The sequence below is a fragment of the Callorhinus ursinus genome, unplaced genomic scaffold, assembly GCF_003265705.2.
Source record: "Callorhinus ursinus isolate GAN/ISIS: 27379988/994484 unplaced genomic scaffold, GSC_fseal_2.0 scaffold8, whole genome shotgun sequence".
Classification (NCBI taxonomy): domain Eukaryota; kingdom Metazoa; phylum Chordata; class Mammalia; order Carnivora; family Otariidae; genus Callorhinus; species Callorhinus ursinus.
This window is the reverse complement of record NW_027397070.1, coordinates 17,220,111-17,232,620: the sequence shown is the minus strand read 5'-3', so window position 1 is coordinate 17,232,620 and position 12,510 is coordinate 17,220,111.

The following is a 12,510-nucleotide window of genomic DNA, read 5'->3' as shown; positions in this document are numbered from 1 at the left end:
TTTCATCTCTCCTCGCCAGAAACAGTAGGATTATTTTGGGGTCTTCACTGTGACAATCTGTTTAGTTTCTTGTGAGTGAACCCCGGGAATGTGCTGAGGACTCCTAAGCCTCCATTCTCCCAGGAGTTTCTCAAGGTCAAGATAGTCCACAGTTAGCATCCAGCAATTTGTCATTATCACGTAAGTGTTCCTACCAGATTATGGCACCAGCAGTTTTTGCTCCAGGTAAACTGATCTTGGCTGTGACCTTCTGTGTCTGTCTCTCCAGATTTCAAAGCAACAGCTTGCCCTATGTTCTCAGTTTTTTGATGGGTCCAAGAAAAGTCATTATTTATACTGACAGGAATGAGCACTTCTAAGTTCTTAACATATCAGAGCTGAAACGAGGACTAAAAGTATATTTTTAAGAACATTGGTTGATATCAGAAATGCAAATGATCTATTCAAGCCTTGAAATAGGTAACAATTTGTTTTCTGAACAAAGAAAACATAACACCAATCAATAGAAAGAGTAATTAAACCTGTCAAATATAGTTATTAAATATTTGTGACTCAAAATGTGAATAGCACATTATAAAAAATAAAGAATAGAAATATATATGAGAGTATATTCAAATTAACAGTAACTTTGTTATTGCCCTTTTATAAACATAATAAAGGACCATGCAAAGAAAATTTCCAGGTAAATCCAAAAGTATATGAGCTATTGTGATTTATAATAAGAAATATATATTTGGTCTTCCTCCAGCTTCCAGTACAGAGCTCCTAAAACCCTTGAAATTTCCTGTGTTGAGAGCAACAAAAGTGTCTCTTGTTATGTTAATTAGGTGACTTAGAAAGCCCTGAGGTCATCAAGGGTGGGGACTAAGTCTTCAGAAGAGCCAACCATGTGTTTAGAGGGTTGGAACTTTCAGTCCTATCCCCTGGCCTCCTGGGAGGAGAAGGCCTGGAGATTGAGTTCAATCTCCAATGGCCAATGATTTAAATCAATCATGCCTAAGTAATGAAGCTTCCATAAAATCTCACAAGAAGAAGGTTCAGAGAGCTTCTGGATTGGTGAACATGTAAGGATGTGGTAAGGGTGGTGTGCAAGGAATAAGCAGGGAAGCTCTGAGATCCTGACCCACATATATTACCCTATGTGTCTTTCTAGCTGGCTGTTCCTTAGTTATACCCTTTTATAGTAAATCAGTAATCTAGTGGGTAAAATGTTTCTCTGAGTTTTGTGAGCTGCTCTAGCAAATTAATTGAACCCAGGAAGGGGATCATTGAAACCTCCCATTTATAGCCAGTCAGTAAGAAGCACAGGTGATAACCAGGACTCACAATTGGCATCTGAAGTGGGAGGAGATAGTCTTGCAGGACAAAGCCTTTAACCTGTGGGATCTGATGCTATCTCCAGGAGTAATGTCAGAATTGAGTTGAAGTGTAAGATACCCAGATGGCATCACAGTTTCTTGTTGTGGGAATTCCTCTCCCATTGGAATTAGGTGCACAAAGAGAATACACAGAGTATACAAAAAGAAATGATAAATTATCCATAATTTCAGGACCTGGAGATGACGACTGTTGAGAGTTTACATAATTTCATGCCATTGTCTCTTTCAAAAAAATTACACTTATTTGCACAACTATTTCCTGTACATATTTTCTATTACAAAAACATCCTACATTACAAGTAATGCAACATCCCCTCCTCAAAAACATAGCTCATTCCATATGTACATATATATACATGTTTATAAATCATTGTGTTGTGTGATTTTTCTATAAATTGTATGATACTGTACTTAGTGCACCAAAGTATACTTTTTAAATTTAACAGTAGTTCTTTAGGTTATTGCCACTTCAGTTCAAATGAATCCTTTCTTTATGTTTGGCCTCTGAGTAGCATTTCACACTATACATCCTCTTTACTGGTTAACCACATTTTTATTGATGAGTGTTCAGATTTTTTTCTAGCATTTTTTCTAATAGAGGAGTTTTCTATTTTTCCACTTCATAATTAGCCTACTATTTAATTTATGAAAAATGTCCTACTTTATTAATAGCGAGGCTAGTTGTAGAAGTACTCCAGTGCAGGATTTTCAAATATATATATTGAAATGAAGCACAGGGCTAATGTTAACTTGAAGGGTCTTTATACAAATCACCCCAAATCTAACCCAAAAAATGGCATCAGAACACTCCAGCAGCATGGAAGGAGGAAGGACATGTTAAGTCTAGGTCTGCAGAGGAATTGCTTGATTTAATTAGGAGTACAAATCATAATGAAAGAGGGTAATAGGGTTATATCATGTGACCAGTTAGCATATTAAGGGAGACTTCATTCTGAAAAAACTAAGTGGCTTTCTCTGTGAACTTTATAGTTTTGAAAGTATGGGTTATAAAATCCCACAGATCAAGAGTTATCTTGGAACACAATGAGATTGAAGAAGAGCTAAAATCAGATGGAGTCAGAATTAGCAGCATCAACACTTATCCTTCAGTTTTAACAGGTCAACATGGGCTTTTAATTTTTTTTTTTCTGATACTGAATTATTTACTAAATGTTTCTCTTGATAAACTTGACCAAAAGTCTAGCGCAATTATTCTACAAAATCCTGGCATATTATATTGGAGATGCAGTTTCAATAAGGAAAAAAATCCCCATATTCAAAAGTGATTAAATATTAACATATTCTAAAAATAAAAATCATACATTTGTCATTGAATAAAGTAGTAATAATAATTGGGGATGTATTGGGGATGTATCAAGGGACACGTAAAATATTATATATAAAAAATTATATTATATATAATAATTATATATTTAACCATATAATTTAATTTAATTATATATAATAACAACTATTATATAAAAATATTTATGTTGTTAGTGTTAACAATTATTATTTTATAACTAAAGTCTAGGAAAAAAGAGGTATGCGCAAAATGTTTGCAATTTAGAATTTAATTTCTGAACATAATAATCCCTTTATTTCCTTTTATTATTATGAATTTTTATGTTGATTAAAGTAATATGGTAATTGTCCAAAAGTAAACTTAGAGTTCTTTCACATAGTAGTGAACATACTATAGGGCTAATACATAATCTAGGCATGTAATCTTAAAGTTTTTAAAAGTAAAGAAAAACACTGTAATTCTTTTTTTTAACATTTTTTATTTATCCAATTGAGAGAGATAGTAAGAGCATGAGGAGGAGGGAGGGTCAGAACGAGAGGGAGAAACAGACTTCCCCCTGAACAGGGTACCTGACGCAGGGCTGGAACCCAGGACCCTGGGATAATGACCGGAGCGGAAGGCAGACACTTAACCCACTGAGCCACCCAGGCACCCCACACATTGTAATTCTTATATCATATTATTATTTCTTACTGAGATAAATTTACTGCAGCTAAACTTGTAGGTGTTTCTTAGAAGTTTTTCAGTCATGTAGTATATTGATTGATTAGATTTTTTTTAATTGAAGTGTAGTTGACATACTTGTATGATTTTCTATTACAAAATATTAGGCAACTCTATCATAAACTTTTTGACTTAAAGCTGGAAAAAAAAAAACCCTGCAGCTTTTAATTTAATACTGTTTAGGAAATATTTTAAATTTTTAAAAATATCTTGTAATGATACATCCAGACCTTTCTTAATAGTATCAGCACACAGTATACTTAATAGAAAGCCATAATGGCACAGTAATTAAATCTATCCTGGGATAGGTACAGGACATTATGATAAATGTGCTGTTGTCAAATAGATTCCATAGACTTTAAATTCTTTGTCATATAAATACTCCTTACAGTATCTACTGTTCAAGGAGGTTTTTAGTATCATGACAGCCCTTTCACTATTTATGACACTGTTTAGGTTTATAAACCGATTACCCTTACCAAATGTCTTACCTTCTTTTAATTTAATTCTGGTTATTTATTTGTATCTTAATTTTATGGTTAGTGTGTAACTCTTTACAGTTTCTCCTCTTCCCTAAAGAAACTAAGAAAATAAATGACCGAGTTTGAACATAATCTCTTTTTCTATTGAAACTTTTTGTTGTGAAAATGTCTCAAATTATCCCAATTTACTATTTCAAGCTGATCTATCTCCTCTTTACACACCCTTATGTATTTTTCTTCATGCAAAATTGATATACCTTAAATAAGAGAACATTTATTATAATCAAATATAGCAGAGTAATAATACATTTATATAACTGAAATGTAACTTAATAAACTAAGATAGATCACTTAGAAATAATTTAATATTATAATTTTTAAACAATGATTAGTTTGATCACTATACCCTTCATGAGATAACAAAATTCCAAAGTGTAAGATGTCATTTTTCTTTTATAAGACAATGGAAGCTCCTCAGACAAAATTCGTCTCCATGTGTCTATGGGACCAGGAGTCAATAAATGAACTACCTTGATAGGATAACTCTTTCATAGGCTTTTAATTTTTTCAAACTTATATGTATTGATTTCTCATCTGTATTTCTATAGTGTACCTATTTCGTAATTAGTCTTCAGAGTTAGTAAGTAGAGATAATCATAACCAATATGGGAGACAAAAGCCACCATTTAGAATTATCCCTACTCCCTTTGATTGAGCCAGGAGTGGCCTTCCTTTCTTTCTTCAGTTACATCAGATATAATCCTTCAAAACTAATAAATAAATTGAATGGTTTAGAACTAAGGGTTAAGAGTCATTAACTATGTATATTGGGCCAACTGTTTAATATCTGGGAATTTAAAAATTTTAAAACTCTATAACAAGGATATAATGCTATTTCCCTCTTTGATGGAATATTGTGAGTCTCCAAAGAAAAAAATTATAATTAACGTTTGAATGTTTTATAAACTATGAATTTCTATAAATATCTATAAGTGTTCACTTCTTACATCAGAAGATATATATATATGCTCTCTCTTTTGCCATTAAATTTATCCTACTTGATTCCTATTATAATTATTTCAAGCATTTATTTTGGACATTTTTATTCTCATCCCCTTCTGCTCATCACTGTTCATCTTTGAGGAGATCCATGCTCACCTTTCAGCCACCTGTATGCTACCACCATATTTCCAGAACCACCTATCCCAGCAAATGGAACAGGAAAACCCTTAAGTTACTTTCAGTTTCTCTTGTCAAATTTTCATTCATTTGGAGCTCTTCTCTCAGCTATCTAGCCTGGTGCTCTTCATCATATCCTATGATGTCAATATTAGATCCAAACTTAATGTGTTTCTATATCAGAAAATATTTATAGTTTTTCCAAATATTATTGCTAAAGACAAAAATATATTAATATAAAGAGTTAGTATCTAATGGTAGACCTCTGTCAATTAATGTAGGGCCAAATATTTAGATAGGGTAGTCTGCTCAGATACCTTTTAAAATTATAACAATTGGGGCGCCTGGGTGGCTCAGTTGATTAAGCGACTGCCTTCGGCTCAGGTCATGATCCTGGAGTCCCGGGATCGAGTCCCACGTCGGGCTCCCTGCTCAGTGGGGAGTCTGCTTCTCCCTCTGACCCTCCCTCCTCTCATGCTCTCTATCTCATTCTCTCTCTCAAATAAATAAATAAAATCTTTAAAAAAAAATTATAACAATTGAATGAATATCTACTCTGAATTATTATGACATCTCATTTCAGTCACCCAGGAGGTTAGTTCAAGAGATCCTTGGGCGCAGTAGGCTTATAGGTGGACGTCCTAAATTGTCTATTATTTTGATAGAACTGGCCCTACTTTTGAGTGTCAGAACTTTATCATAAATTTATAAGCTGATATTATACACAATCATTACTTCTCAAGGGTACTCATTGTTAGCATCTGAAAACATATCATTTCTTACAATATCATACAAAGCTCAGAAAATAGATCCAATAGCATACAGTGGCTCATTAAAAATGATAAATAGTGGGAGATTTCTTTCAATGTCCTGATTTCATTTCTAAACTCCTCTTTTACATTTTAGTGATCATTTTAGTTTGCCTTTATGCATATTTTGACTCATTTTTAGCATCAGTTCTATATCTGGAACCATTAAGGTTGCTGATAATGCAAAGGAAATGGGACAGACAAGGTGCATGCTCTAATGAAGACTGCAATTTACTGGAAGAGAAACATATACTAAAATAAACAACTAATGAAGATAGTTTCAGGTAGAAATAAGTTTCAAGAAGAAAATAAAAGATGGTAATGAAGTGTCTGAGGGGGCATATTACTTTGTAGGAAATCCTCTCTGCAGGAATTCATCTCTGAAGAAAAAAATGTTTGAACTGAGACATCCACCACAGAAAGATCTGCGGATCAGAGTATGCCAAAAGCAAAGGCCTAATGAAAAACATCCATAGACTGTTGAAGAAATACAAATGCTGGTGTGATTGGACCACAGTGAGCAAAATGATGGTCATAAGACCTGACAATGGACAATTTGACAGGCAGTAGGGTTTGTAGTGCTTTCAGAGCTAGCAGAGTTTAGATCTTGATCCAAATTCAACATCAAGCCATGGAGGATTTTAGGAAATATATAAAAAAGTATGAGATCATTTTTAAAAGATCACTTTGGCTGCTTTGTGAAGAATAAATCTAAGAGGACAAAGTGGAAACAGGCGCAGTGGTTCACATGGGAGAGAACTATAGTTGTACTATAAGTTTGCTTGTCCTATAAAGTTGGTAGGAGAGATGGAGAGAAGAGGATGTTTGTATGTCAATACTAGGTTAGATGTGGATGCTGAGGGAAATGAAGGAATGAAAAATCATTCTGTTTGGGGCTTGATCCTGTGGGAGGATGGTGGTACCATTACTGAAAGGGGGAAGATAAAAGGTAGAATATGAGTTTTGTTTTATCTGCTTTTGATCTCTCACTACTCAAATCTCATCTTAAGTGGATTTACACATTGTATTTTTTCCCAATTCAATTTGATTCAATTCAATCCAACTAACTGTATATTAATTGAGACATCTGTATATGCCAGGTGCTAGTTTGAAAAGGAATTGCCCCTTCTGGCCTCCAAAATTATAGTCTAGAGCATACATACATAAAGGTTTACAATTATCAACAGTTTAACATTTTTATCAAGTGCCACATGAAAAGTTATTTGCTCACTCTTCTAGCAATTACCAGCAACTTCTAACAGTAAAGAAGTGCCAAATGATTCCTCCTTTCACAGTTTCTCCCTCAGTCTCAACCGTACATTTCTCCTTGCCTCTATTATCACTCCTACCTCACATCCTTTTTTGGTTGCAGGTAAATTTAATTTGAAACTCTACAGAAACATAATGTGAAACATAAATAAAAGCTATATATGTTATATTTTCTAGTAACCACATTAAAAAGATAAAATACATAGATCATATTAAGAATATATTTAATTTAGCTCAATATATAAAATATTATCATTTCAATATGTAATCAATATAAAATATGAGATATTTTCTTCTTTTATCTGTACTAGATCTTTGAACTCCAATCTGTAGTTTACACTTGTAGTACATCTCAATTTGATTATCCCCTTTTAAAGTGCTCAATAGCCCCACATAGGAGAGGCTATTACTGTATTTGGTGGTACAACTCTAGAATTTTGGAACCATAAAAAGTTAATAAAGAATATTAGTAGTCCATATAGAACATAGTCTTCAAGCATCACTGTCATTTGACTATCTATCTCAGGATAGTAATTCCCAGGATAGCACAAATCAAATGAAAATCTCAAGGAAATAACATGGAGAATGTCAATAACTGTTGAGATAATACATGATATCAGTTTGAAAGATGAATTATAAGAATAGACCTCTATATGAGAGAGAAAGGAGACACAGCAGTAAGTCTAAGAGTGACTGAACAATAGCCAATAGATAATGCTAGAAAGGGGTTGAAATTAAACATCACAATGTGCTTTCAGGACATTGACCTGAAACCACTATGAGAATGAATAGATAAAGCTTAGTATAAGGAATCAGGCCAGGGCTGCCAAAATGATTAAAAAAAATTGAATGAGATGGACTAAGCTTCAAGGTCACTGTGACCTTTCTGAGAAAACAGAACAGTGCTAGTAGCTGATAAGGATATTGCAAAAATAAATAGGCAGCAGTGGTACTGGAGATAACATAGATTTCTGAATCAAATCACCTGTCATTCATTATCATCAGTTTTCACATCTGAAAGGGAACAGAGAGATTACTCCTTCCCTGAAAATTCCTTGTTGGAATTAAGGAATATGATTTTAACTGCTTATAATATTTATTTGACAGAGAGAGAGTACAAGCAGGGGGAACAGCAGGCAGAGGGAGAAGCAGGTTCCCCACTGAGCAAGGAGCCTGACACAGGGCTGGATCCCAGGACCCTGGGATCATGACCTGAGCTGAAGGCAGACGCTTAACTGAGCCACCCAGGCGCCCTTTAACTGCTTATAATAGTCCCTAGGATTTATCAGGTGCTACATAATTACATTTTTCATCCCCCTCCCCAAACAGTAGATGAGCTGTGCACAAAAGGGCAATACCCAATTGGTATTGTTGCAAATCATTAAATGAGCTCATTTTGTGAGCTGATAATTTTGACATAATCACTTTGTCATCTAAAATGCATAATGAATAGGTTGTGTCATTTTAGGGTGTAAGAAAAGAGAACACATTTTGCTCAGGGGTCAAAAGACTGGTAGGGGTATGAGTTATGAGCAATATTATCAACTCTGAGCAACCCACCCACACGTCCTTATGTAGCATCTGATGCCACATGTTGATAATATAAACACACATTTTCATTGACTGCTTACTTGCATATATAATAACAATTGATACTAAATCCCTGTGTTTCCATTCAGGCACCCCTTGTCCTAACAGGAACAAAGTTGTTCATTAAAAAAGATCTGGGGATTACTGGAGGCTGTTTGCCTTTGGCTTTGATTTTAGAAAAGTGCAGCCATCTGGGAAATAAGCACTTACTAGTGAATAGGGAAAAGTGCAGAAGTAAACTATATCCATCAATTATACAATGTATTCTATGTGAAATATCCTTGTTCTGGAAAAGGAAAGATGTGATTTAGGGGACAGAGCACCTCAGCTCTTTCCCTTACCCCCAAATGCCCCACATTTACCCAGCTCTCAGCTTATTTACAGATAATCAAAGAAAAATTCCTCTTTTAATTTTGGTCTTCTTGCAGATGCCACGTTTCCATAGATCCTGACATTATTTTGTTGCCACTTCCTTAGTGAAAATGGCAATTTATTAAACAGTGGCCTAGTTTAATGCACCTTGTCAAAGTGAGTCAGTTGTTCCCTCTTTGCTAGAAGAATCAGATGGATTTTTAAAAACTGCACTGAGGTTAACTTTCATTCTTATTCAGTTGCGCTGTTTTCTATATGAAGACTTCGAGTCATTTGTTCAAAATAAAAATCCAATTGTCAGAACATGTTGGGAACACTGAATCTGGGGGGAAGGAAACATGTTTTCATCATTCCTCATTGATTTCTTCCCTCTGGTTAGATGATCACTTAATTGTAAGTTTCCACATTATTTTTTAAAAAGCCGTTTTGAGATAGCATATTGGGATTCTATTCAAAAATAACCAAAGTCTAGGTTGTGATTATGCTTAATCTTGCTGTTCTATAAGATGCATGACTTAATAACATATAAAAATTACTGGTTTAAGAGTAGTACAATTGTGGGAAATAATATACTTTGAGGAAGCAAAGGCTGGATATCAGTCCAACATGCTGTATAGAAAACAATATTGTTTTTCAGTTTTGGAGAAGAGACATTTTGTACAAAGAAAAGTGAAAATAAGAGAAATTTTCTGTGAAGTTTACTTGTAGGATGACATTCAACAGCTTAGTTCAACAAAATATGCATAAGTTAAAAAAAGACTCTCTGCTTTGTATATACTGAAATTTTCATCAAAGTCTCATTTGTGTGTTATGCATGTAGGTGGTCATTTTTAAAATTTTTCTATTTCTATACATAAGCAATAACTATATTTGACCTAAATAAAGTGAGTTTATTTTATCTGGGAAGCCTAAAACACTTTACAGATACTTAAAAAATTCATTTTGTTTCATTTTCACAAGCTATGTCGAGATTATCCTCCACCCTCAGTTATACACATTTTTGTGCTCTATTTTTTAATGTTGTTGTCTTAGTTAAGTCTGATTATACTTAATAGAAATTTAAAATAATTGGGCATCACCCCTGGTTTTGTTTTTTATTGTGATTTCCCCTCCTTCCTATCATCTAAAACTTTCAGGATATTTTTAAGTCAATATTTATAAACAGAAATATATAGTACTGGATGATTCCCTTGAACAGTTCTCTCATTATTCATTAAAAATATCTTTAAGCTCATCTTGATAAGAGATTAACCTTGAGTTTAGATTTCATTCATAGGTTCACATAATATTTTAATCTAATTTAAAATCAACTACTGGATCAATTATTGCCTTCTATATAACAAACTACTTAAAAGTTTGTAGCTTATATCAACCATTTTACTGCTTCTGATTCTGTGGGTCAGGAACTAAGCAGGTCTCCTCAGACTTGGTTTGTCTCTTCCTGTGGTGTTAGCTTGGGCAGCTTAGCTGGGACTGTAGGATCCAATATGGCTTTACTCACATATGTTGTTATTGCTAAGGGGTGACTAAAAAGTCTAGAGACTGGCTAGTCTTCTTTGTAACCTCACATCTTTCAAGGCATGTCCATGTCTTCCTACCATAGTGGGGTGTGGCGTCAAAGTCTTTTACATGGTGACTCAGGTTCCAAGGGTTCTAAGTCATTCTATTACTTAAAGTCAGTCACAAGACTAGCAAAGGAAATCAGGGGAAAGGGGTAATAGATTCATCTCTCAATCGCAGGTGCAGCATGTGGATATAGAGAAGGAACGAATTATCGGTGGCTATCTTTGTAGACAATCTGTCACAACCACCAAATCTTATACTCTATTCCACACAAACTGTTAATTCTCTGTCCTTCTGTTTGTGCCTCCATGTTAACTCCATCTGCTAAAATCTAATCTCCCAAGGCCCATTTCAAATATTCTCTCACACATCAAACTTTACATATGGATCTGACACACAGCTTAGAAGATTTTATCCTCACCTTGAAAAGAGTAAAAGTAAATCTCTTTCTTTTTAATATTTTTGTTTACATTTTCTATAATTCTTTTGGCAACACTGAAAACAAAACTAAGCACTAAGTCCAGTGGTCACTAAGTCATAATCTCACCTGAGTTAGGAGCATCATTTTACATAGTATATTACCTGCTGTTTCTTGAAACCTCTCTTCACTTGGCTTCAGAGTTAACACTGATTTTCTTGCTACCTCACTGGTCTCCTGCTCTTCATTGTCCTTGCTAGATTTATCTCCTCTTTTTATTCTTTTTTTTTTTTTTTTTTTTTAAGTAGGATCCATACCCAGTGTGGAGCCCAATGCGGGGCTTGAACTCATGACTCTGAGATCAACATCTGAGCTGAGATCAATAGTCAGATGCTTAACTGACTGAGCCACCCAGGTGCCCTCCTCCTCTTTTTGATGGCAAATTTTTATAATGTCCCAGAACTCAGTGTTATGACCTCCTCTCTTCTTTGTAATAATTACCTTGCTTTCATCTATACTCATGGCTTCAATGCCATCTACAATCATGAATCCAACTTCATACTTCTCTAACTATAGAGGTATATATCCAACTAATTAGTTAGCATCTCTATTTGGGCGGCCTGGGTGGCTCAGTTGCTTAAGCGTCTGCCTTTGGCTCAGGTCGTGAGTGATCCCGGGTCCTGGGATCGAGTCCCATGTAGGGCTCTCTGCTCAGTGGGGAGCCTACTTCTCCCTCTCCCTCTGCCCCTTCCCTTGCTCATGTTCTCTCTCTCAAATAAAATAAATAAAATTTTAAAAATAACAAAACAAAAACTGTCTCTATCTGAATGTCCAATGAACACTCAACATTTCTAAAATTAATGTCTCTATTTTTAAACTCCACTTCCATCTGTTCTCTGCCAGTTTTCCCATGTGAGTAAATGGTACCAGTTGCTCAACCTAAAAATCTTATAATCATCTTTAAATCCTTTCTTTTTGTCTCGTCCCACATCTCAACAGCCAAGAATTATCCTTTAGATTTACTTTCAAAATATATCCTGGACAATGTATCACCACATTCACTGCTAATGAGCTTTTATCTAAACCACCATCATCTCCCAAGTAGACCACTATAGCAGCATCTAAGCTCTCCTTCCTGTTTCCACTCTTAAAAAAAAAAAAATTCACTGGAGTATAGATGACATACAATGTTATATTAGTAGTATTTCTATACACTAATAATAAAGTAGCAGAAAGAGAAATTAGGAAAACAATTCCATTTACAACTGCATCAAAAAGAATGAAATATCGAGGAATATAATGAAGAAGGTGAAAGACTTGTACTCTGAGAACTATAAAACACTGATGAAAGACATTGAAGATGATAGAAACAAATCAAAAGGAATACCATGCTCATGGATTGAAAAAATTGACATTGTTA